Source organism: Narcine bancroftii, chromosome 3 (genome assembly GCF_036971445.1).
Source record: "Narcine bancroftii isolate sNarBan1 chromosome 3, sNarBan1.hap1, whole genome shotgun sequence".
Taxonomy (NCBI): domain Eukaryota; kingdom Metazoa; phylum Chordata; class Chondrichthyes; order Torpediniformes; family Narcinidae; genus Narcine; species Narcine bancroftii.
The window spans coordinates 47,402,622-47,430,323 of record NC_091471.1 but is presented as its reverse complement, the minus strand read 5'-3'; the positions used below and the strand labels follow the sequence as shown (position 1 = coordinate 47,430,323).

The following is a 27,702-nucleotide window of genomic DNA, read 5'->3' as shown; positions in this document are numbered from 1 at the left end:
GAATGGCCAAGAAGCCCCAGCTACTTGAGTTGGCAGGTGGTGGGCGATTTGTGCTTCCCTTACTGGGTCAGCTCAGGAGGTGTCTGTCCTTTTTTTTAAATTTTTTTTTATTTTTCACACTATGAACCATACTGACCAAAATACACACAAACATTTCCCTCTTGAATATACACAGTGTCATTTTCTCCCCTTTTTCCTCCCTCCCTTCCCTCCCTCCTTCACCCCCCCTCCCCACCCACTCAACGTTCAAACATATATGATACATTAAACAATGTCATCACATAATGAAAATAAACAAGAAATTTGTGTCTTCTACTTTTACACACTGGGTCAGTTCATTTCGTCTTCTTCTCATTCTGTCATTTTAGGTGGTGGAGGTCCATGGTAGGACTTCTCTGTGGTGTTCCATGTACGGTTCCCAAATTTGTTCAAATACTGTGATTTTATTTCATCAATTATATGTTATTTTTTCCAGTGGAATACATTTATTCATTTCTATGTACTATTGCTGTATTCTCAGGCTACCTTCTAATTTCCAGGTTGACATCATGCTGGCATCAGGAATAGCAATAGAACTAAAAAAAATTCCAAGTTTTTGTGAAGAACTGTACAGCGAGGCAATGGGGCTGTCAGGATGATGTGGGGTGGTGGGATTGGTGTGGGGCTGATAGGGGGAATATGGGAAGAGGAAGGGGAAATGGAAGAGAGAGAGGGAGGAGAATGGAGGAGGAAGGGAGGGGTTGGTGGGGCTATCAGGCAGTGGAGTGGGATCTGTCAGGCAGCAGACCAGGGGGCTGTCAGAGCACTGCCAGACTAACGCAAGCACGTCATTAATGGTACCAGATGAAGTCGAGTAGACCATTCACACTGCCAGAAGGCAACTGGTGAGTTAACTCGGCTGGGCTCTGATACATCCCCCACCCTGTATCAGAGCCTGGTTGAAATTGACTCACCCTGTATGTTGTGTCATTTCACACTGCAAGATTCATGTGGTGTGACTTGCCAAATTGGAGGGTTAACTCACATGTAATCGACGGTGTGAAAGGGGCTTAAGAACGTTACCGTACTTTCCCACCACTATCAGATTCCCAAAAGAACATCAGTGTAGTAAAATTATACTGCCTTTGCTCTGCACCAACTGATCTCTTTCTGTAACTATACTTCCCTACTGTTGTACCGTGTTTGTCCAGCTGGACTGTGTGCAAAACCCTCGATCACTGCATCTTGGAGGACATCACAATAAACTTGAATTTGAATGTGACACACTCATTGTCAATTCCAGCACTGGGAAGGCCATTTACAGGCTACTACTGCTCAAATTAGTTTATCTCAGCTAGAAGTTTATTTTTCTGAGTGAAGATTAAGAAAAGCCATATTTTCGTCTGACTGTATGGAAAAGATAGTATTTTCCCTCTTTGCTGGTTTTCCATTGTTTCTATGGTAATTAGCACCCTCACAGATCATTCTACAACCCTGTCTTTACACAAACCAGCTGTCTTAATAGGGCCCATCTGTTACCTAGTAACACCTGATACCACCTTCTTTTCAAGTGAAACAGGGAAAGGTCACCACGTTGCAGAGAAAAAAAAATTACATTCACGATCAAATCTTTGCACTCCCTTGTTCCCTCAATCTTTTCCATCCCTTGTAATTAATTGTTCATGATAACCTGAAGGCAATTTTACTTCAAATACTAGACTATTTAAATCTTTTGGTTTTGATTCTACTGTCAAGAAAGAAGTTCAGTTTAAAAAGTTTCAACTTTTTTTTCAAAGCTTTCCCAGTTCAGCGTTGTAATGGAGTACACTAATTAATTTGCAGTGTAACTCCAGAACATTCAACTGATGCTTCAGTAATTGGAGTGCAGAAGGAACAAAGTGGTGATGTTTCTGGCTCCACCTGGAGTCATGTGACTTCAGTCCCATCCCAGCTTTAAAGAAGTAGGAAGTGCTTTTTTTGGTTTGGTTTCGTTGGCAATCGAAAGGATATAAATGTTTGTTTGGGTCGTGGAAGAGAGCAAAAGAAGTGGGAGAAAAGTCGAAGGACTTGTTTAGCAAGCTGCTTGCATTAAAAAGCCATTATCCTTCAGGCAAAATTTTCAGGTGGAGCTCAGAAGCTGAGAATTGCAGTCCTGAAAGCTGGAAGAAGACATTTTAACTTGTAGAGAACCTAAGGTACCTAAATAGATGTTGTATATGTACTTTCACAGTATAAAAAGTTTTTTTTTAAATCAGCAAGCTTTTGATATGGTGTCAAGGAAGTGTGTGTGCCTGTGAGTTATAAATTTGAAGCAGAAGTTGTTATTTATGTACCTGTTTGTAAGGCATGGGGATGGGTTATGCTATTTTCGTGAATCATTAGTGTGTTCAAAAGGCATTTTCAGGCGTGTTTTTCACTATTTTACAGGGCGTTAAAGCCTGGTGATAAATGGATGATTGTTGAGGTGTAATGTGTACATTACTAAATGGGTACTGAACTTGGCATATGAGGTGTTTAGGAAGATGATCAAAGGGGTTTGCTCAAAGAAGAACGTTTTGTAGAAGGTTTTAATCTAAGAAGACAAAATGGGGTACTGGAGTGAAGTTCCAGAGTTTAGGGTCTTAAGAGTTGAAGGCAAAATGGGGTACTGGAGTGAAGTTCCAGAGTTTAGGGTCTTAAGAGTTGAAGGCAAAATGGGGTACTGGAGTGAAGTTCCAGAGTTTAGGGTCTTAAGAGTTGAAGGCAAAACGGGGTACTGGAGTGAAGTTCCAGAGTTTAGGGTCTTGAGAGTTGAAGGCAAAACGGGGTACTGGAGTGAAGTTCCAGAGTTTAGGGTCTTGAGAGTTGAAGGCAAAATGGGGTACTGGAGTGAAGTTCCTGAGTTTAGGGTCTTGAGAGTTGAAGGCAAAATGGGGTACTGGAGTGAAGTTCCAGAGTTTAGGGTCTTGAGAGTTGAAGACATGCCCATCATTAGAATTTGGTGGGTGGTAATACCCCTCCATAAATCTTTGTCCGCGAAGCCAAGCCAAAGAATAAGATCAGAATCAAACGAACACAATTTTACTTTTTTTTCCAGATGGTTACAGAGCTGTGATAGATTAGAAATAAGAAAGGGTGAGACCAGGGAAAAAAAAACCCAGAGGATTCTGAAGTCTGAAGCAATGTTAAATGGAGAATTGATGTAGATCGTTAGTGTAAGGGTAACGACAGCAAGTGGCTTTAGTGCAGCTTGAGATTATGGTAAGGCCTGAAATAAACAATGTAATAATTGATTTGTGATCAATGGATTTTTAAAAATCATATTCATTCCTGAGTCATTCCAAGAACACTGTGACTTGAGTATTTATCAATTATCAGCGACCTGCCTGGAGATTAGCATTTAGAACGTATGAATGTGAACTATGTAATTTTGATGAAACAACATTTTAAGCCTTTGGCAAATGCTTTCTATGAACGTTTAGTTTTTTTGTATTTTATCAATTTATCTTTTTAAGTAATGTTTTTGCTACAGTGATTCTTATTGGTATGTGGACGTCTTCTACTTGAGTCTAAAGCTGGTCTCTGCAGATGAGTTATTTTTCTTTTTAAGCTTTGTGCTTAAATAGTAGAAAAAATGCAATGAGAAAGGACCGTTCTCAACTTTATTGAATAAGTTCCTGGCGTTTATTATCTTGGGCAGCCCTCCCATCTGCTATCCCAATTGTGACGATTAAACTGGCTGATGAGTCCAAAATGTGACCTGCAGACTCTGCCACGTGGAGCAGGTGTCATCTTGAGTGTTATGGGATTTCTGCATAGTTGGTATGAGGCATGCTATTCCAAGCGCTCGCCAAAAAAAAAATTACATCACCTCCACGTTGTGAATATCCTAGGTCTGAAAGAAATCCCAATGGACAGGAATCATTTGGGATGGCACTGGGAAGCTCAAGACCTTTTGTAAGTGGGAAGCAGGCTCGAGAGGCTGGCATCTGGTCCAAAACAAACTGCTGAAAGAAAAGTCGATCTTCCTTCTGCCTCCACAGATGTTGATGTTTTGGGTTGATATCCGACATTTTTTTTTGTACAGGGTATGTGTAGATCGGCATCGGGTGGAGTGGTGAGAGTGGCTAATAATTCACTCTTGTCAGTGTTCCTTTTCCACTATGGAGTGTCCTTGGTTCAGGACTAAAGGACACTGGTTGCAGAGTATTGGTGCTGGAGCAATACAAAAATGTGCTGGAGAAACTCCACAGGTCACACATAGGAAGTAAAGGGTAACTGGCATTTGGACCTGGGCCCTTCATCTGGATGCTCCATGACCTGCGGAGTTTCTACAGAACATTTGTGTGTTGTAATTGACCCCAGCATCTGAATATTTTCTTTTTTTTTTAAAACTCCATTGCGCAAGGTATTGATCTGCTTCAGTCTTCATTTATGGAGGTCAGAAAATATCAAACTTAATATCCAGGTGATTCTGGGTATGACTGGATAGAAATGTTTGTAAAGGATTAAAGATGGTAGAACAGTATAATGCAGGAAGATGCCTTTCAAATGTTTGTGTCAAGCATGTGCAATATTAATTTCATCTGCCTGCAATGATCTTTCGCCCTCCCTCTACCTGTTCATGTGTCTGTTTAAATGCCTCATAACTGTTTCCTCCACTTCACTTGGTAGTGTTCTAGATACCTTTCTTTAAAAAAAAAAAATGCCTTTCAATAGAAATCTACTTTTAAACTTTTCTTTATCATTTTGGAGCTTTACTGTCTAATGTTTGGCCATTCGACCCGGGGGGGAGGGGGAAACAAAAAATAAAACTGGTTCACTACCCATTCCATGCCTCTCATTATTGTGTATATCTTTATCAGGTCAGGCCTCCAAATCCAACCATCTACATTGGTCCATGCTCTCCTTGCTCCTCAGACCCTCCAATCCAGGTCGCATCCTGATGAATCCATGCTACACCCTCGCCAAAGCCTCCATGTCCTTCCTCTAATGTGAACTTCGCACAGTAGTCAAATGTCGCCAAAGCGAAGATGTACATGTTTGCAACCTAACTTCCTTACTTTTAAACATAACACCCCAATCAAGTATGCCAGAGGTGAACTTGACTGCACTGTTCACTTGTGCTGTCATTTAACTGTTATGGACTTTTCCCCCAAGTTATCCTGCCTTTCCCTCTATCATTTTTTTATCTGCTCAAAGAAAAACATAATCAAAAGATATGACCTCTCCCACACAAAGCCATATTGACTGTACTGAATGTCTATCATTTTTCAAATCCAAGTAAATCTTTAATAATTTTCCTCCTGTTGAATTATCCCTTTTGCCCTTCTTGAACAAAGGAGCAATGTGGGCTCTTGGCCAGTCCTCTGGGACCTGACCTGTGGTTAGAGGAACAAATATTTCTTGTCAATACTCCACCTTCTTTCTTGACTCTCTCAGTAACTTGGGATGGATATCATTAGGCCCCAGGGACTTATCCACCCTGATGTTCTGCAGAAGACCCAACGCCTATTTTACATCAACATTCCTGAGAATATCAATGTCCCTGATCTCACAGACCCTCCTTGGTGAATACTGATTTGAATGACTCTGTCATATCTTGCCACCTCCTCCCACTTCAGGCAAAAATTCCCTCCTTTTCCTCAAGAATCTGGTCTGATTTCAGTCTCTTAAACCTTTCACATGCTTTCTTTTGACTAAATTTACCATATCTCCCATCACCCAAGTTTCCTGAACCTTGCAGTCATTGTCTTTCCTACAGAAACATGTTGGTCCTGAATTCTGACCAGCTGGTCTTTAAATAATACGATGGTGGACTTGCCCAATAACAGCTATTTCTGTTCCTGCCTAATACAGTTGTAATTAGCCTACCCACATTTCGTACTCTTCCCCCGAGGTCCAGTCTTGTTTTTATCCTTATCTGTCTGAAAGCTTAGTGAGTTATGATCACTGTTGTCAAAATGCTCTCCTTCTTAATCACCTGGCCAAGCTCCTTTCTAAAAGTTCTGATGTGTCCCTATCAGAGTTGGACTATCTACATCCTGTTTCAAGAAATGCTTCTAATGCATCTAATGAAGTCTGCCTCATCTAAGTCATTGGCATTGAAAGTCCAAGTCAATATTGGGGGAAAAAAAAATCACCCACTACAACAACCTTGTTGCTTTTACATCTTTCGATAATCTGCCCACATACCTGTTCCTCTATCTCCTGCTGACTATGCTAGACAATTTTCTTTCTCAAAGCGAACCTCCTGGGGGAAAAAAAGTTGAAGATATTGATAGACCATTTCAAGCTGAATGCAAAGATGACTTCTGATTTGCTGTATCATGTACAAAATTAGAGAAATTAACACTTGTTGAATTTAACATGTTTAATAGCAACTGACCTAAAAATGTTTTGCTGCTAATTTTTGTTTGTACGTGGCATCTGATGCCTCATGTCAGTGTCCCAACAATAGTCAGCCAGCTCTGATGGATTCCAGTGGCCCTGATGTCACTTTTCCGTGGTTGCAGTGTCCTGGTGAAACTTTCACCATGTTCGCCTTTGACTTCACCAAGATCAGCAGGGGAGTCCAACTGCAAATGCAGAAAATTAATTTTCAATTACATGTTGCACTTAATGGTTTTGTATGCTTGAAGTGTGTTTTTAAAAAAAAATATGACTGGAAATAACATTAATAGGTTGTATCTTTTAAAAAAAAAAAAAATTAGTATGTGATAGTAACATTTTAAGGTGATTTTCATGATCAAAATCCATAAAATTCACTCAAAAGTGTTCAGGAAGAAAAATCTTTGTGTCCAGTGATTGGGTGGCACTGTTCACATTTTTGGGCTTTACCCAGATTGACTCGCTTAGTAAATGAGGGTATCTTCATGATTTTTATTTAGTCGCTTTTAAATCTAAAAAGGTTTGTGTCTGAGGCTGGGGTGGTTGAATAGTTTCCAATGCTTGTTCAAGTTTATTGTCCTGTGTTTCAAAAATACAATGATAGTATTTGTTCTGCAAATAAACACCTCATATGTCAAGTAAGTCATCGTACAGAAGTTCATGCCAGGCCTGCACCTGGAGGCCGGCTACAAATGCGGAGGGAAACTTATAACTTGCCTTTCATAAAGCAGCCCAAAATGGCTGTTCCAGAGTCTTATTCATGTCGAGTGGTGCCTCGTAGTGCCCTCTGCATCAGATAGAGAAGGGGCGACTGGTGCCATAGCGCCGCTCGTCGTAAAAACACAACTGAGCAATGACACTCTTCCCTAGCCATGTTCCCCCACACAGTTGGCCGCTCTATTTCCCAGAATAATTCCAACTGCATGGGGGATTATGGCGAGGGAAGACTGCCATTGCACTGTTGTGTTTTGGGCCACAGAGAGCGGCTCCTGCTGCCCTGACAGCTCCTGCCTGCTCCTGCTACCTTGAGGGGGTCTTGCAGGCAGACGGGTGAGGGGGATATGGGTACCGGCATGACATTCAAGCCAGGCGGTAGAGCGCTGCGCTCCGCTGATTATCCTTTCCCGAGAAGGGTTGGATTTGGTGCATTCAGAAAGGCAGGTGTCTAGTGTAAGGGTGGAGAACCTCTGCCTTTACAGTCAGGTATTTTCCTGGCATGAAAGGGCCTACAAAGAGAAATCAGGGAGCAAAATCAACATTTAACTACTTGGGGTTTAGTTAAGTGTCTGACAATGGCAGGAAAGAAACAATCCTTTAACCTGGATGCTGTGGGGATCTGCTGAGGTTCTCCAGCACATGTTATTGTATTAATTGCTATCACAGAAAGTCTTTAGACTTTCTTGTTTCACTTTAATCAACATTCTGCAGACTGATGGCAGCTTGAGGTGGCATGCGACCCAAGCAGCTTGAGGTGGCATGCGACCCAAGCAGCTTGAGGTGGCATGCGACCCAAGCAGCTTGAGGTGGCATGCGACCCAAGCAGCTTGAGGTGGCATGCGACCCAAGCAGCTTGAGGTGGCATGCGACCCAAGCAGCTTGAGGTGGCATGCGACCCAAGCAGCTTGAGGTGGCATGCGACCCAAGCAGCTTGAGGTGGCATGCGACCCAAGCAGCTTGAGGTGGCATGCGACCCAAGCAGCTTGAGGTGGCATGCGACCCAAGCAGCTTGAGGTGGCATGCGACCCAAGCAGCTTGAGGTGGCATGCGACCCAAGCAGCTTGAGGTGGCATGCGACCCAAGCAGCTTGAGGTGGCATGCGACCCAAGCAGCTTGAGGTGGCATGCGACCCAAGCAGCTTGAGGTGGCATGCGACCCAAGCAGCTTGAGGTGGCATGCGACCCAAGCAGCTTGAGGTGGCATGCGACCCAAGCAGCTTGAGGTGGCATGCGACCCAAGCAGCTTGAGGTGGCATGCGACCCAAGCAGCTTGAGGTGGCATGCGACCCAAGCAGCTTGAGGTGGCATGCGACCCAAGCAGCTTGAGGTGGCATGCGACCCAAGCAGCTTGAGGTGGCATGCGACCCAAGCAGCTTGAGGTGGCATGCGACCCAAGCAGCTTGAGGTGGCATGCGACCCAAGCAGCTTGAGGTGGCATGCGACCCAAGCAGCTTGAGGTGGCATGCGACCCAAGCAGCTTGAGGTGGCATGCGACCCAAGCAGCTTGAGGTGGCATGCGACCCAAGCAGCTTGAGGTGGCATGCGACCCAAGCAGCTTGAGGTGGCATGCGACCCAAGCAGCTTGAGGTGGCATGCGACCCAAGCAGCTTGAGGTGGCATGCGACCCAAGCAGCTTGAGGTGGCATGCGACCCAAGCAGCTTGAGGTGGCATGCGACCCAAGCAGGGTAACAGGCCATTCTGGCACATGAGCCCATGCCACCAACGCCACTTTTAACCTACAAGCCCCATATGTTTTTGAATGGTGGGTGAAAACTGGAGCATCTGGAGGAAAGCCAAGCAAGTCATGGGGAGAGCATATATACTTGCAGACAGCACTGGATTTGAACCTGGGTCACTGCATTGCAGTAACTACATTAACACATACCGAAGTAAAGGTCTGGACCCACTGCAATTTGCCTACAATCACAATCACTCCACAGCAGATGCAATATCACTGGCTTTGCACTCAGCTCTGGAACACCTAGGCAGTAGCATCTCCTACACATACGACTGCTTCAACACCATAGTTCCCTCAGTGCTGGTCAACAAGCTCCAAACTCTGGGCCTCTGCAACTGGATCCAGTTCCTCATAGGAAGATCATAGGCAAATTTGAAACATCTCCTTCTCACTGATAATCAACACAGGTGCACCTCAAGGACGCATGCTTCGCTCATTGCTCTACTTGCTCTACATCCATGACTGCATGGCCTGGCACAATTTAAATGCTATCTACCAATTTGCTAATGACACCAGACAGGGGTCAATGAGGAAGCATGGAGGAGGGGGAACAGATCAGCTTTTTGAGCGGGTCACAACATCAACCTTTCACTCAACATTAGCAAAACCAAGGAGATGATTATGGACTTTAGGAGGAAATCGGGAGAAAATGAGCTGGTCGTCATTGAAGGATCAGCAGTGGAGAGGGTCCAGAACTTCAAATTCCTGGGTGTCAACATCTCTGAAGATCTATCCTTGAGCTTCCGTGTTGTTGTAATCATGAGGAGTTTGAGGTGTACCCTTGGAGAGCATTCTGGCTGGTTGCATCATTGTCTGGTACTGAGGTGCCAATGCAAAGGACAAGAAAAACTACAGAGGGTTGTTAACTCCACCTATGACATCAAGGGTACCAGTGTTGATTCTATCAAGGACATCTACATGAGGCAGTGTCTTAAGAAAGCAGCCTCTATCCTCAAGGGCCTTCACCACCCAGGGCATGCCCACTTAACTCTGCTGCCATTGGTGTAGGGGTGTGGGAGAAGGGGAGAAATGACACATGAGCCTGAAGGTGAGAAATCAGCAGAATGAGGACTGTTTCTTCCCTGCTGCCATCAGATTGCTGAATGAACAATGATCCATAGACACTGCCTTACTTTGTCTTTTTCTTGCACACTTTTTGATTTTTTTTTTTCTAAATTGGTTTATGTAAATGTTTGCACTGTGATGCTGGTGTAAAGACAACAAATTTCATGGTGTTCGTGACAATAAATTCAAATTCTTCTTTAAAAATTATTTTCTTTAAATTACATGTGCAGTGCACATCGTTGTTGCTGGCACCAGTGAAGCAATACATTACTTTGCAGTATTATAGCACTACTTAATTGAGAAATGCCCATTGGAACTTGGAGCATTTCCATATTCCTAGCAATGATTGGGCTGCTTCTGAATGTCAGACCTTGGAGAATTTCAAGCATGCTTTTATCGTGAAGATGTGGGCATGTTTACACTGAAGAGATCTTTTATTTTGCGGTCTGCCCTCTGGTGAATTTCAGAATGTTGACTTGCTGGCAAATAAATGAGTGGAAAACACCTCGAGTCAGATTTATGTGTGACTCGTTCGAGGTGGGTACACAAACAAAACATTAAAAGTCACAGAATTTGATGCACAAGGAATTTGATGAACAAAAATTCCTGTTTACAATAGTGTATTTCAGAATTAGGGGAAAAAAAAATTCTAAATCTGGAGACACACAAGAGATTGTAGATGCTGGAATCTGGATGGGAAAAAAAAAATCTGCTGGAGCAACTTGCTGAAAGGGAAAAAGTTGTTAACACTTTAGGACATAGAAAGTTCTGATCTGGTATGTTGACTTGTTTTTTTTTTACACTGCTACATTTCAGGATATTCCCAATTTTACAAAATGCAGTATTTTTTTAAAAGAAAAATTGTAACAGGAATTCCTGTTCTGAAATTTTACCTCCCAAAAAAAATGAACAAGGCATAAATGTATAAATGGCCACGGGGAAAATCTAATGCAGTGGGTTCCAGACTGTTCAAAATTAGGGCAAACCCACAGACCAGCTTGTCATTATTCCCAATTCCCTAAACAGCTATTTGTGTAGCATTACATTGTATTAGGCATTATAAGTAATCTTGAAGATTTAAAGCCTCGCCAGCTGTCTTTCAGAGTGAATCAGGCGTGGATGGTGGAGCTATCAGTGTGTAGCTACCTATGCTTTAAATCTGATTCTCAACCTTTTTCTTTCCACTCACATACCACTTAAAGTAATCCCTATGTGTATGTGAGTGGGAAGGGAAGGTTGAAAATCACTGCTTTAGACCCAATTGTTATGGAAATATTTTCTTTGAGAAAAATTCTCATTGGCCCATCTTCTTTGGAGTTCTGAGATCGTGCGTACAACAAGTCGAGAAGGGACGATTAAAACAATTGTTTTCAAACTTTTTTTTTCCACCCACATACCACCTAAGCAATCCCTTACTAATCACAGAGCACCTATGGCACAGGGAATACTTAGTGATATGTGATTTGAAAGAAAATGGTTGAACCACTGATTTAAATAATCTCAAGTTTACTTGTAATACTACCAGACTGTCGCAGACACTAACATCAACTAATGTTACCAGATGGATCAGGTTTCTCATTGACATTGCCACAGAGTGGTTAACGTGTTAACTTAGCCAGGCTCTGTCTCTTACCCCCACCAAGAAGCAGAGCCTGATTTTTAACTCTCCCTGCCTGTCTGGGACTTGCACACTGTGCGATTACCAGGTATGTTCCTGCTAAATTGCCCATTTCAACCCACGCACTTGGCACTGTGAAAAGGTCTAAGTGCCTGTTGGCTGCGTGGCCAGGTCTTGCAAGTAAACAATAAGGTTGGAGGCCATGCTAAGGAGGTGACCGGAAGTGATGAGTTTAGGGATGGTGTGTGATGGTGGTTTTGGTGAGGCCCTATTGGAGGGGTAAGCAAGAGGTGTCAGAGAGTTGTCTGGCTTTGGCCTGATAGACCAGTGCCCCAGGCCGCAACAGTACTGCCCTTGTCTGCAGGTTTGATGGTGAGGTTCAGATTAGTGCGAAGAGAGTGGAGGGCCAGGTGTTCAGAGGTGGTGAGATTGGAATGAGAGAGGGGAGTAGTGATGTTGATGTAAAGGACCAGAGCAGGTACAAGACTGGAACGACATATCCAGGAGGAGGAAGACTGTTTAAAGCAGGAGAAGGGATCTGTAGTGGAGGGGGGGGGGGGAGAGAAGAGAGGGGGTGGAGAATTGTGGTTGTGGGCGAAAAGGGACAAGGGTAAGGCCTCTACGAAGGACGTAACATTCAGCCTCCGAGAGGGGATGGTGAAGACCAGGCAAGGGTTATGGGGAAGTTCACTGGGGTGGAGGATGTTGGGGAGGGGAGGAGGATGGGCTGGATCAGGAGGTGGAGGGAAGGAAGGGTCCAAGGGAGGATGGGAGCATTGGGGAAAGTCAGAAGGTGGAAGGAAAGGAGCCCGTGTGCTCCTGGAGCCAGGGTGGGAGTTTGCGACAGAGGCTCGCTTCTGTAGATTGAAGGGGCCAAGGTGGAAATCTGCGTCTGAAGCGCTGTTCTGTTGTTTGCAGGGAGAAGGGAGGAGAATGAAGAAAAATATAACAGCCGTGATATAAACAGCAGAGCAGGCTTAATGGGCCAAATGGCATAACTACTCTTTTCTTGTAGGGAAACTATTGAATTAATCCTTCTGAAAAGTTTCCTTTAACTATGCAAGGTATTTGCATCTATGAACTAACCATTGATTTGCCCTCGGTACTATAAATTACCCCTCCTGTTCATGGAAAAATTCCAGATTCTTCAGCTATAAAGTGCCTGAAGGGGGTGTGGATATCTCCACAAATAAGAATTTTTTAAAAAGATTATTTTCATAGAACCTACTTTTAATTGTTTATGTAAATATACAATGTCTACTGCGGGCTTAACACCAGTGAATATTTACCATGTAGTCCAATATTGGGTGGGCAGGAATAAGACTTCTAAGGACATATTTAGGATGGATAACGATGCCAAATCAAGTAAAACATTTTTGAAATCTGTGTTCACATCCTGTGACAGCTGAAAATAACAATTTGCACAACCAGGAACTGTTCTGACCTTTGCCCCAAGTATTGTATATCCTGCATATGAAATCAAGGGCTGGAATGTAATCAAGCAAGATCAGAAATTGTCCATTGAGGCTTACTTCTACAATTTAAAATGAAATCAATTTTGTAATGAAATTTAATTGCTACTTTTAAACCTATTGGGCCTTGGTTTATTTCTAACCCTATCCAGTTTCTGGTTGTATTGCATTTTTAATAATTCTACACCTTGGAATTTTGTTTCAGGCCAATGACCTTAAAGTCAGAGCTGTGAAAAGTCGAAAGGCGTATCAGACACCGCCTCAATTTCATGCTCAATTGGATGGGGGGAATAAACAAAATAGATAAGATTTGGGACAACTAATATTGTATTAATGATGGTAATTTACAAGTCAGTCAACATATTAGTTTCTGAGATGGCAAAAAACTACGTTTATAAATGTTGGTTCCCTTTCAACCTTTACCATTTCCCTGCATCTTAAAGCTAATGTAACACTAAGGCCCTCCCTAAAATGTAGTAATGTCTAATCTGCCATATCATACCTCTACCATAAAAAGCTGGATTGTTTGATGTGCTTTTGTTTCTGGCATTTCTCGTTTTCAGTGGCAGTTGTTGCCACCTCCTCTCAGAACCCAGATTCACCCGCTTCTGCAATGATCCTTGAGAAGTAAATGAAACTCCCTGGGTTGGTGCAATGAACTGCAAAGCATCAAGGCATGGGTGTTAGAGGAACAAATAGACAATTCTTGTGAATCAGGAAAGTCTGCAATTTTTGGTGTCTCAGTGCAATCCACAAACATGTGGGAGAAATTCAATAGGTCACAGCATCTATAAGGAGTAAAGAGTAACCAATGTTTTGGGCTGAGCCCTTCTTCATCAGATGTGAGCAATTGAAGCCTATGAGAGAGCTGTCCTCCACCATCTTCCCCCTGCCACTTCTCGACCCTTCAACTCTCCCACCTGCATCTGCCTAGAACTCTTGCCTGTTAACCTGTGCTTCTCCTTTCTCCCCTGCCACCCCACTCTTTTCAATCATATGGCTGTCTGTTTTTGCTTGTACCAAAGGGCCCAGGTCCAAAACATGAGGTACCATTGACTTCCTATGGATGCAACATGATCAATTATGGGTAAGCTCATTTGAAAGGCTGTAAGTTCGGTTGAAATTTGAATAGTCTTTTAAGGCCAACCAATGCCCCATATGACTTTTGATGTAATTTTTGATAAAATGTGCTATTTTAGTGATTGTATATACTTCAGACATCTAATCGTAGAAATATCCTAACAAGTTTTCGTTGGAGACAGAGCCTGCTTGCTCTCGAGCAAAATTTTACTAAAGCTCTTCCAACATTTAACCCATCATTAAACATATTGTTTAATAACGTGGTATTTTTTTCATGTGAGGTGACGTAACCGTAATAGGTGAAATTTGCGACATTGTCTTCCACTCGCACATTAATTCCTTGGCATTGTCTCTTGTTTGTATTCAAATAATTTGGAGGCCTGCAAACCTTTAGGGGAAACTTGTGCATTTGTTTTAAAAGTTGTCACAAGTTTTTAATTTTTGAAGTGGTTGCACAAATAAAAGATCATATTGGGTGGGCACATGGTTTGCCTTCTGATAATTTCTTGAAACCATCAATTATCAAATTGAAAATATAGAATGCAGTATGATTCTTGTCAGCTGACCAAATCTTGCATATGTCTGTTTGAAAGCATTTGTCAGTTAATAGCATTTTGCAGATGATTGAAACCTCTGAATTAATGTGATGTGTTGTATGCAAGAAGCAAGTAAACCTGTTAAAAGTTGATTCTGATAGTTTTCCTCAAGCATATTTACAAATTTTGATGATTTGCTTTCAGTGACCTACTTGTGGCATTGAAAAAAAAAATCCCTCTGTAAGGGATTACTTAAAGTGGTATGTGAGTGGAAATAAAAAGTTTGAAAACCACTGACATAAACTGTAAACCAGGCATACATGTGTGAATTGCATTATAATGAACATCAGTGACGCTGAAATTAAATCTTGTCCGATACTTGAAGCTATTTTCATGTAAGGAGAGTTGAGACTAAATAAATATGTTGGGGAAATTCATCAGATTAGGCAGGATCTTTGGAGAGAGAAAAACAACATTTGCATTTCAGATTGTAGATCTTCATAATTGGAATGGGGAAACTCTGAAAAGATGAAACAATGTCAGAGATGAAGAGAATAAGCATGACCTCAGAGAGTGGAGATCAAGGTTGACCACATCATGCAATGGCTTTTGGTGCTGTCAAAAAAGGAAATGGGTATTTGTTAATCATAGCTGATCATTCCAAAGAAATATGAAGAGATGATTGAAAGTGTGAAATAAATAACCTGTTAGAACTGTACAATGCAAAATATTGTAGTTTAAGATGTGTGTGTGTGTAAGAAGGCAATTTCAAGCAAGGAAAACACCAGTCTGTAAAGCTGGAGTTTCTTCACCCTTCAGGCTAAAGTTGTACCTTTCTGAATGCGCCGTGACAGACTCCAAGGCGACGATTCCAACCCTTCTCAGGGAAGGATAATCTGCGGAGCGCTGCACTCCGCCACCTGACCTGAATGTATAACCGCTGCAAGCGCCTGGTTAAGGGCAGACTGATGTTGTTGTCAGCCCACGACCCACTCACCCCTCGGAGGTGATGGGAGCTGTCGGGCAGTGGGAGCCATTGGGGGCGGCCGGTGCGGGCTGTGACATCCTCACTGGGCCACTTCGGGGCCACTCTCTGCAGCTCAAAACACAGAGTGGTTCCAGCTGTGTGGGGGATTATGGGTAGGGAAGACGGCCATTGCTCTACTGCATATTTATGATGGGTAGCACTATGGCACCAGTCGCCCTACCTCCATTGGCTCCGGAGGGCACTGTGAGGCCCTTCCCAATTATGAGTGGAATGCTATAGCAGCCTTTTAAGGCTGCTGCCTGAAAGGCAAGTTTTAAGATGCACTCTTGCAGCCAGCCTGCTGGCGGAGGCCTGACATGAAATGGTGAAGAGAGAGATGATAAGTGCTTGAATTGATGAGAATGTAGAGAAAATGCATTACAAGGAAAATGGGATTGCTCTTTGAGCTCACAAAAGGCACTTTCAGGTGGCCAAAATACCCTGATGTAAGCCTGCCTATTGTACTCCAATGTAACCATATAACCACTTACAGCACAGAACAGGCCAGTTCGGCCCTACTAGTCCATGCCGTAACAAATCACCACCGCCTAGTCCCACTGTCAGGTGGCCACTCGAAAGTGGAGAACCCGGCCAGGGGGAGCACTTATTTAACCCTCCTCCTGGAGGTATAATCTCCGGCTCCGAGAATCCCTGTTGCATCTGAAAGCAGCAGTGGGATTACGGCCACGGTCCACAGGGCTGGCATTCGCTCGGACGTGGCTCTCCTTCAGCTGGCATGTTCAGATGACAGAAAAGCATCTTCTCCACGGCCACCTGAACGTCCCAACTGCACTCCCCCAGTCGCGTATGCCGGCGCATTATCTGCATCTGTGCACCTGAAAGTGGCTATTGAGGAGGCAGTCATTTAGCCTATCTATCATTAGGAAAAATGGTGATGTGGTAAGCATGGACTGCATAGATGGGTGGAGCACATAGCCTTAAGAGCTGATGGGAACAGAAACAGTATTTTAATTATACAAGTACTTCAAGATCTCTCACCTGCAAGGAGAGATTACCTTGTATGGGGAAAATGGGGTCAGGTAGAATTGGTCTTTCTCCATTCCCATTGATATGATTGATCATATCAACTGATATGGTTTTTTTGTCACAGAAATTAAAGATTCTGAATGCAGAATTGCATTACAAGGTTCTCCAGCCACATTCTAAGAAATTAGATGTTTTTTCTATTGGCTGTAAACCAAAACTCTAGCCTGGAGCCACAAATTTGACCACACATCAAGAACATTACACAAGGGGAGGAGTCACATGATGGAGTAATGGCCGGACGGTGAACTCCAGCCCTCTCCAGAAAAGTCAGGAAAAACAAAGGAAAACACAAAGACACAGAAATAAAAGTTACAGAAAAGTGAGTATAAAGGTAGAAAGAAGATGGCGACAAAAAAAGAAAAATCGAAAGCAACGGTAAGAAGAGAGGAAGAGAAGACAAAGGAGGAAAAAGGTGAAGGCCTTACCTGTCCGAAGAGGCCCGCTGCGGAGAGAGAAACCCGCTCCCTCAGGTTGGTAAATAATGGACTACAAAAATGGCTCGCAGAGCCGAGTAAAAGTGCGCAACCGCGCATGCGCGATTCTTCGCGCATGCGCGATGCGAATGGAAAAAAAACACACCGACGGGAGGGGGTACCAGCTGGGGAGTCGATCTCCACAGCCGGCAACGACAGCTGCAGAACACCTGCAGCAAGAAGAGACCACAGAAGACAATAGAAACAAGAAAGAAGAGGAGGAAAGGGCACCAAAGAAACAACAGATGGCCAACCCAGAGGAAGAAGAAGAGGAAGAGTACAGTGAAATAGAAGAAGAAAAGAAAGGCAAGATAAAGGATATACTTTCTCTTATTAAAGGATACATGGAGTCATTTAAAGAATGGCAAACACAGGAATTTAAGGATTTAAGAAAAAGAATAAACAACACAGAAGAGAAAATAAATAAAATGGAGATGACCTTAACAGAAATGGGAAAGAAAATGGACAAGATGGAAGAGCGGGCAGTAGCAGCAGAAATGGAGGTAGAAGACTTAAAAAAGAAATTGGAGGAATCTAATAAAAAAACTAAAGAGACACAAGAACTACTAGCTCAAAAAATAGATACAATGGAAAACTATAACAGAAGAAATAACATAAAGATAGTGGGCCTTAAAAAAATTAACAGGAAGAACAAAGTAACCAAATTTATAATTAAATCAATGCAAGAAATGAAACTTGTGGACATATGGAGGAAACAAAACCCAAAAGAAAAGTAATACTCATACTACTCGACTAGACATAAAACATACTCAAGAATAGACCTATTTTTGTTATCAGCTAGTATGCAGGATAGAATAAGAAAAACAGAATATAAAGCGAGAATGCTATCGGACCATTCACCCTTAATACTGACAGTAAAGCTAGAGGACATCCCTCCAAGAATGTATAGATGGAGATTAAACCCCATGCTACTTAAAAGACAGGATTTTAGAGAATTTATTGAAAAACAATTAAAAATGTACTTTGAAGTAAATACGGAATCAGTGGAAGATAAGTTTATACTATGGGACGCAATGAAAGCATTCATTAGAGGACAAATAATAAGTTATGCAACCAAGATGAAGAAGGACTATAATCAGGAAACAGAGCAGTTGGAAAGGGAAATAATAAACATAGAAAAAAAATTAGCAATAAAGGAAGATACAACCAAAAGAAGAGAATTGGTGGATAAAAAAATAAAATATGAAACATTACAAACATATAAGGTGGAGAAGAATATAATGAAGACAAAACAGAAATATTATGAACTAGGTGAAAAAACACACAAAATCTTAGCATGGCAGCTTAAGACAGAGCAAACTAAGAAAATGGTATTGGCAACAAGGAAAAAAGACAAACAAATTACATATAATCCAAAAGAAATTAAGGAAAACTTCAGAGAATTCTATTAACAATTATACCGAACTGAAAACGAAGGGAAAGAAGGGAAAATAGATGAATTTTTGACTAAAATTGAACTACCAAAACTACAAATAGAGGAACAAAATAAATTAACAGAACCATTTGGAACAGTAGAAATACAAGAGATAATAAAAAAAATTACCAAATAATAAGACACCAGGAGAGGATGGACTCCCAATAGAATTCTACAAAACATTTAAAGATCTAATAATACCGCCCCTCCTGGATGTAATCAACCAGATTGATGAGACACAAAACTTACCAGATTCATGTAAAACAGCAATAATTACAGTGATACTAAAACAAGGGAAAGATCCACTCTCACCAGCGTCAGATAGACCAATATCTCTGCTAAACACAGATTATAAGATAATAGCTAAACTATTAGCAAACAGATTAGCAGAACAGGTACCGAAAATGGTAAATTTAGACCAAACTGGATTTATCAAAAAAAGACGCACAACAGACAATATTTGTAAATTTATTAACTTAATTCATGCAGTAGAAGGAAATAAAGCACCGGCAGTAGCAGTGGCTTTAGACGCAGAGAAGGCCTTCGACAGAGTAGAATGGAATTACTTGTTCAAAGTATTGCAAAAATTCAGTTTACCGGAGAAGTATATTAATTGGATTAAAGCATTATATAAGGGACCGTTAGTGAAAGTGACAGTAAATGGACATGTATCAAAGCAATTTAACTTAAGCAGGTCAACGCGGCAGGGATGCCCACTATCACCATTATTGTTTGCGCTAGCATCGGACTTATCAGCCACAAACAAGCCTGCAGCTGACGTGGACTTTTTACCCCCTCCATAAATCTTCGTCCGCGAAGCCAAGCCAAAGGAGAGAGCTATAGAACCACTAGCAGAATCGATAAGAATAGATAATAATATAAAAGGAATAAAAATAAAAGACAGGGAATATAAAATCAGTCTATTTGCGGATGATGTGATAGTGTACTTAACAGAAGCAGAACTATCAATAAAAGAACTATATAAGAAATTGAAGGAATATGGAGAAGTGTCGGGATACAAGATAAACGTAAATAAAAGTGAAGCAATGCCTATGAATAACGCGGATTTCTCAAAATTTAAGGAGGAATCCCCATTCAGATGGCAAATGCAGGCAATAAGATACCTAGGTGTGCAAATAAACAAAAATCTAGGCCAATTATATAAACTCAATTACAATCCACTAATGAAAAAATTACAGGACGATTTAGAGCATTGGAAAGAGCTACCACTAACACTGATAGGAAGGATAAACTGTATTAAAATGAACATTTTTCCAAGGATACTATACTTATTTCAGGCATTGCCAATACAACTGACAGAAAAATTCTTCAAAGAGTTAAAGAAAATAATAAGGAGATTTTTATGGAGAGGGGGGAAACCGAGGATAGCACTAGATAAATTAACAGAATGGTATAAACAAGGAGGCTTACAATTGCCAAACTTCAAAAATTATTATAGAGCCGCACAATTAAGATACCTATCAGATTTTTATCAAACAAGGGAAAAACCAGACTGGACGAGACTAGAATTAGATAAAATAGGGGAAAAGATACCTGAACACATATTATATAAATGGGACGAAAAATTGGTACAACATAGAACTTCTCCAGTATTACACCATCTCCTCAATATATGGAAGAAGATTCATGTAGAAAGAAATAAAACAAATTATCAAATACCAAAACTAATATTGACGCAAAATAAGCTACTCCCTTTTACAATAGACAACCTTTCCTTTAGAAAATGGGAAAAAAAGGATTAAAAGAATAGAAAATTGTTTTTCAGGAAGTAGATTCTTATCCTTTGAACAAATGAGAGATAAGTACAATATAACTGGAGATACAGCGCTGGCATATTACCAACTGAGATCCTACTTGAAAGATAAATTAGGAAGCAATTTGAGTTTACCAGAGGGAAGTAACCTTGAATATGTGATTACAGATACAATGTTAATCAAAAGATTTATAACAAATATGTATATTAAACTGCAAGAAAAGGAGAATGAGGAAACAAATGGTAAAACTAAACAAAAATGGGAACAAGATTTAAATATAAAGATAAAAAAGGAAACATGGGAGAAATTATGTTCTGGAACGATGAGAAATACAATAAATACGAGGCTGCGTATGATACAATATAATTGGTTACACAGACTATACATTACACCGCAAAAGTTAAATAAATGGGACCCAACAGTATCTGATAGATGTTTTCGATGTAAAAAAGAAAGGGGAACAACAATTCATGCAATCTGGACATGTGAGAGAGTAGGAAAATTTTGGGATGATCTCAATCAGATATTAAATAAAATAACAGAAAACAATATACCAAAGAATCCAGAGATCTTTCTCCTAAGTAACATAAAAAATAAAGAATTTGAAATTGACTTGGAAGATGCACAAAAAAGATTTGTTAAGATAGCCCTAGCCGTAGCAAAAAAATGTATTATGTCAACCTGGAAATTGGAAGATAATTTGAAAATACAACAATGGTATATAGAAATGAATAAATGTATTCCTTTAGAAAAAATAACATATAGTTTAAGAAATAATATTGAAATATTCAAACAAGTATGGGAGCCTTACATTAAATACAATAGCGAAAACCTACCGGGGACAAACATTACCTAAGTTGATGGAAGGAGAAGGAAAGAAAAGAATGGACTCAGTAGAATTTCTGGTGTATTTTTGATGAATGACAACATTGTCTGACTGAATCAATGCAACCTAGATTGTATACCTAAAATGGATGAGAGGGTGGGGGGGGGGGGGGGTGGGGGGGGTGGCTTGGGAGGAGGGAAGGGGGGAGAAAAAGTCACTGTAAATGTGTGAAAAAGAAAAAGTGTATATCATGGCTATTATGATTTATGGTGTGAAAAATAGAAAATTAAAAAAAAAAGATAGTGGGCCTTAAGGAAGATGAAGAAGGCAAGAATATGAGGGAGTTTATAAAAGAGTGGATCCCTAAGACCCTAGGATGTCCAGAACTACAGCAAGAAATGGAAATAGAAAGGGCACATAGAGTATTGGCCTCTAAACCACAACCACAACAAAAACCAAGATCTATTGTAGTAAAATTCCTAAGATATACTACAAGAGAAAAGGTACTGGAGAAGACAATGGAAAAAGTAAGAGAGGGCAACAAACCACTGGAGTATAAAGGGCAAAAAATCTTCATTTATCCAGATATAAGTTTTGAACTCCTAAAGAAGAGAAAAGAGTTCAATACAGCAAAGGCGATTTTATGGAAGAAAGGGTATAAATTTAAACTAAAGCATCCAGCGGTATTGAAAATATTTATTCCAGGACAACAAAACAGACTATTCTCGGATCCAGAAGAAGCACGAAAATTTGCAGAACAATTACAAAAATAGACTGAGGGAGGAAGACGGGTAATGAGAGTTAAAATGATCACGATTGATATGTATGTGGGTAAAGACAAAAATAGACTGAGGGATGAAGACGGGTAATGAGAGTAAAAATGATCACGATTGATATGTATGCGGGTAAAGAGGTATAAGAGTGAATAGAGACAAGGAGCATACGTGAATGTATCTGTACTTAGAGGAAAATATAGATAGTATAGACAAGAATTAATAAGGGAAGGTAATGGAATAGAGAGAATAAGGAGGGAATTAAAAGAGTGACCTTTCTGACATGAAAAGTGAAATCTTTTCTGGGGGGGGCGGGGTGGGGGGAAATAGCGGTCACTGCAAAATCAGTTGACGTTTGCGAGTCGATTCGCAAATCCAAATGGAGAGGGGAGATGTGGTTTTCCAACAAGGGATAAAGGACAACTCAGGAGGGGAAGGGGAGATTGGGGATAAATAAGATAGAAATAGGAGAATAAGGAAAATGTTGGATGTTGTAGGAATGTTGTCTTATAAAGAGTTGAAAATAAGAAAACAGAAATGGAAAAGGAGGAAAGGTAATGATGGAAAAACGGAAAGAGAAGATAAAAAAGGGCTACGCTGAACTATATGACTTTAAATATTAATGGAATACATAACCAAATTAAAAGGAGGAAACTACTAAATTTAAATGAATAAATGTATTCCATTAGAAAAAATAACATATAGGTTAAGAAATAATATTGAAATATTCGAACAAGTATAGGAGCCTTACATTAAATACAATAGCGAAAACCTACCGGGGACAAACATTACTTAAGTTGATGGAAGGAGAAGGAAAGAAAAGAATGGACTCAGTAGAATTTCTGGTGTATTTTTGTTGAATGACAACATTGTCTGACTGGCTTAATGCAACCTAGATTGTATACCTAAAATGGATGAGAGGGGGTGGTGGGGGGGTGGCTTGGGAGGAAGGGGGGTGGGGGGGAGAAAAAGTCACTGTATATGTGTGAAAAAGAAATAGTGTATATCATGGCTAATGTGATTTATGGTGTGAAAAATAAAAAATTAAAAAAAAAAGAACATTACACAACTGACAAAAAAACATGGATGGGATTTGCTGATTGCACAGGCAAATTTTGAACCTGATGATTTTGTTCCAGAATTTCTACCATGTCGGAATTGCAATTTAAAGGAAGGACAGCATTGTTAAAATGCTACCCTTGTGATGAAATATTGCAGAGTTTATCATTTGTGCAAATCTTGTAATTTTATAAAGTTGATCGTATTTGGCTTCATTGTCAATAAACTGGATTAAAAACAAAGCCAATATTTTGCTAAGGAATAGGAAACATGGGTGATTGTTCAGTGACTGAATAGGTATTCATTGCATTCAACTTCATGGGTTTGTGTTTTGCAATCGCTGTTGCATGCAGAAATAATAGGTATTGAATTTTAGTGATCATTTGTCTACTAGGAACTTGACCTGACATGTTATATGCACACGAGCACACATTTTTTCACCCTTCTACTTCTCAACTGTTGAAAAATTGCTTTGCAAGCATCCACAAATAAGGTGAATCTTGTTGTTTGAAGTTTAGGACTATGTTTGTAGGCAGAGGTTCCTGCTCACACTGGGAGCATGATATTGGCACTCCAGTTCCGTGGACCGTCACTGCTGCTGAGGTCCCTGCTACCGCCAGAAGTACGATGTCGTCGTTCCAGCTCTGTGCGCTGTCACTGATCCTGCCCAGAAGGCTGAGGGTTTTTTAAAACTTAATTTACAGCTTTGTTACATGTGATTGGGTTATTTTTAAACAACCCGTAAAATGGGAATTGACTTGTACGCCAGATAAACCATAAACCCTTAAAATTAGGTTGAAAAATGGGGGTCAACTTGTACACCAAAATGTATAGTAGTTGGTCACAAAATACCAAATATCATGAGAAGGATTCTTCTGTGTGCTTATTCTCTTCATCTCTGGTGCACAATTTAAAGAAAATTGGGTGACAATGAAAAGGGAGATTAATTAGCATGAAGGAAAGGCAGTATGCACATCCTGTTCTGGGTTTCATTCAGGAGCCTGATGCCTGCAAGTAAGAAGTGAAACATGAGAGCCTCAGATGCTGTGATTGAGGTGAAAATACAGAAATTCTGGAGGAACTCCACAGGTCTTGCATCATTTATTGGAGGTAAAGATACTTACAGATGTTTCAGGACTGAGCCTTTCAAGGTATAAATAAAAAGCAGACACACCCCTGAATTAAAAGGCTGGGGAGAAGGAAAGATGAGGCAGGGTGAGGAACACAGGCCAAAAGACAAAAGGTGATGATGGGAGGACAGGAGAGGTCAGATGAAAATAGATTGGAGGAGGGGGTGGCTCTGTGAATTCAAATCTGGAGGAAAGGAGACAAAGGGAAGAGAAGGAGACAGAACTACAAGAAAGGAGAAATGGAGATAGGTAGAGGTACTAACAGAAACCAGATATCTACGATATTACTATCTGGTTGGAGGGTGCCCAGACAGGATATGAGGCGTTGTTCCTTCAATTTGTGGGTGGACTCAGTCTGGGAGTGCATGAGTCCATGGGTTGACATGTTGGCAGGGAAAGGGGCATGGAATTAAAATCTGTTGCCATTGGCAGAGCTGGAAGATCCCCACTACTGCGGCGGACAGAGGAACACACAACAAAGCGATCTCCCATTTTCTCAGATTGTAGAAAAGACCACAATGGGAGCATCAGGTACAGTAGATTATTTCTGCAAACGAGTGAAGTATGGCTTTCACTTGGAAGGACTGTTTTGGGGGCCCTCAGTGATGGTGAGGGAGGAAATGTGGGTGTGTGCAGCACTTGCTGCGTTCACAGGTGGTGATTAGTGGGAAGGGAGCAGGTGAAGAGGGAGTCACAGAGGGAGCAGTCCCTGCAGAAGGCAGAGAAGGGAAGATGTGGTTTGTGGTGGTATATAGTAGGTGGCAGAATTGGCAGAGGATATGGAGGCCACGATGGGGATGGGGTTGGGTGAGGACGAGGGGAATCCCGTCTTTGTACATGATTACTAAGATGGTCAGGGCAGATGTGCAGGTAATGGCGAATATGTGGATGAAGCCAGGGTTGATGGCAATGGTGGGGAGGAAAACCACTTCATTTTTGAAAGGGGACATCTCAGGTGATCTGACATGGAAGACCTTGTCCTGTGAGCAGATGAGATGGAGGAATTGTGAGAATGGAATGGAATCATTACAGGAGACAGGGTGTAGTTAATGTACCTGTAAGAAATGGTGGTTTTGTAGAAATATCTGTTGAGAGTTTGTCTCCAGAGATGGCAACAGATAGATTGAGAAAGGGGAGTATTGCAAGAGATGGACCAAGTTAATTTAAGGTGAGGGTGGAAGTTGGCAATGAAGTGGATAAAGTTCATGAACTCCTCCATGGGTGAAGGAGGCAACAACAACGTATTTGTCAATGTGGAAGAGTAGAGGAACCTTACCTGTGTAGGGTTGTAATATGGATTGCTCTGTATAACCAACAAAAAGGCTGGCGTAGCTGGGACCCATGCATATACCCATTTGTAGCAAGTGGGATGAGTCAAAGAAAAGGTTTTTGAGATGTGGGAGCCTATTTGGAGGGAGACTGATCTCAAATTCCCTTGGCCACCTGTACCACTCATTGAACACCTTGGCTCTGACTGTCACAATAGCTGGGATCTCCCAGTGGCAACTCATTTCAATTACCATTCCAATCCCATGCTGACATTTTATCATGCACTGCCAGACTGAAACCACCCATCAAATTGGAGGAACAACACTTCGTATTTTGTCTATGCACCCTCTAACTGAATGGCATTAACATCAACTCAAGTTTCCATCGGCCCCTGCAACCCCATCTATTCCTATTTCTCCTTTCCTCTTTTTGTCTTTCCATCTCCCTCCATCTCTGCATTTACAGAGCCACTCCCTCACCCTATTAATTCTCACCTTTCCTCCTAACTATGTCCAATCACTTCCTTTCAACAGTTGGTTTCTACTCCACCCCTTGCCTTTCTTCCCAGTCTTTTCAGGTTCCTGCCTGATTCTTGTACCTTCAAGGGCTTAGGGCTGAAATGTTGATTATACAGGTATATCTTTACCTCCTGGGGATGCTGCGAGACCTTGTGAGTTCTTACAACCATTGCATTTTCTCTGCAGGTAAGAAACTGTCTTTAGGCCTTTTGATGTTTTATTGTACTCGTTGAACATTCTCCCTGATGGAAGAAAGAGAGTTGTGCCCAGTGTGTGTTGGGCCTTTAAGTATGTTGTCTGCCTTTCATCAGAAGCAGGAGATGTGGATGGTTCATGGAGGGATGGGAAGTTTTTATTGTTCTGAGCTGCTTTCATGATAAAAATGACTTTTGCAATCTGTGTATAGTTTTATACACTAGAAACTTGAAATGCACATCTATCAACCTTGTTGCAACCTTTTCAAATGCAATCAACTGATAAAATATTCCAAAACAAATATTTTATCAGAAGGTCTGTTGCATAGCTCTTGCCTTGTGCCAGCTAAAGGTATATATCACATGCACGAAGCCCACCTAGTGACACAAAAAAATGAACTCTGTTTCAGCTTTGCAAAAATTGTACATTATTGCCAGTATACTGGGGAGCTCTGCCACCCATACATGTGTGGGTGATTCAAGTAAAGTATGGGCCAGTTTTGAAATGGCAGGTAAAAAGAGTAGATTAAAGATGAAACTCCACCTGGAAGTGAAGAAGCCAGCAAAGAATTTTAACAATTTTTCACTTCAGGAAGATTGAAGGGGGACTTGATAGAGGTGTTTAAGATTTTAAAAGGGACAGAGTAAATGTGGATAGGCTTTTTCAATTAAGAGTGGGGGAGATTCAAACTAGAGGGAATGGTTTAAGATTGAAGGGGGAAAATTATAAGGGGAACATGAGGGGAAATTTCTTTACACAAAGGGAGGTAGGGATGTGGAATGAGCTTCCGGCAGACGTGGTTGAGGCGGGATCATTAGTTACATTTAAGGAAAGACTGGATAGTTACATGGGACTAGGAGGGTGAGGATTTGTTACGGCATGGACTAATAAGAAAGGGCTTTGGCAAATACTAGAGCGCATTGGATGCCCCCCAAAGTTCCTCAACATGATTATCCAACTGCACGAAAACCAACAAGGTCGGGTCAGATACAGCAATGAGCTCTCTGAACCCTTCTCCATTAACAATGGCGTGAAGCAAGGCTGTGTTCTTGCACCAACCCTCTTTTGAATCTTCTTCAGCATGATGCTGAACCAAGCCATGAAAGACCTCAACAATAAAGACGCTGTTTACATCCGGTACCGCATGGATGGCAGCCTCTTCAATCTGAGGCGCCTGCAAGCTCACACCAAGACACAAGAGAAACTTGTCCGTGAACTACTCTTTGCAGACGATGCCGCTTTAGTTGCCCATTCAGAGCCAGCTCTTCAGCGCTTGACGTCCTGTTTTGCGGAAACTGCCAAAATGTTTGGCCTGGAAGTCAGCCTGAAGAAAACGGAGGTCCTCCATCAGCCAACTCCCCACCATGACTACCAGCCCCCCCACATGTCCATTGGGCACACAAAACTCAAAACAGTCAACCAGTTTACCTATCTCGGCTGCACCATTTCATCAGATGCAAGGATCGACAATGAGATAGACAACAGACTCGCCAAGGCAAGTAGCGCCTTTGGAAGACTACACAAAAAAGTCTAGAAAAACAACCAACTGAAAAACCTCACAAAGATAAGCGTATACAGAGCCGTTGTCATACCCACACTCC

At 41.4% G+C, this 27,702-nt stretch overlaps 1 protein-coding gene across 4 annotated transcripts in view; it reads left to right on the top strand.

Annotated features, from left to right (window-relative positions):
- Nucleotides 1-1,936: 1,936 nt before the first annotated feature.
- The window catches only part of atp8b1 (ATPase phospholipid transporting 8B1), a 178,599-nt gene continuing 152,833 nt past the window's right edge, over nucleotides 1,937-27,702 (top strand). For all 4 annotated transcript variants that reach the window (XM_069923989.1, XM_069923995.1, XM_069923988.1 and 1 more), the window contains exon 1: nucleotides 1,937-2,174. The gene's annotated coding sequence lies outside the window, so the exon portion shown is untranslated. The remainder of the gene's footprint in view (nucleotides 2,175-27,702) is intronic.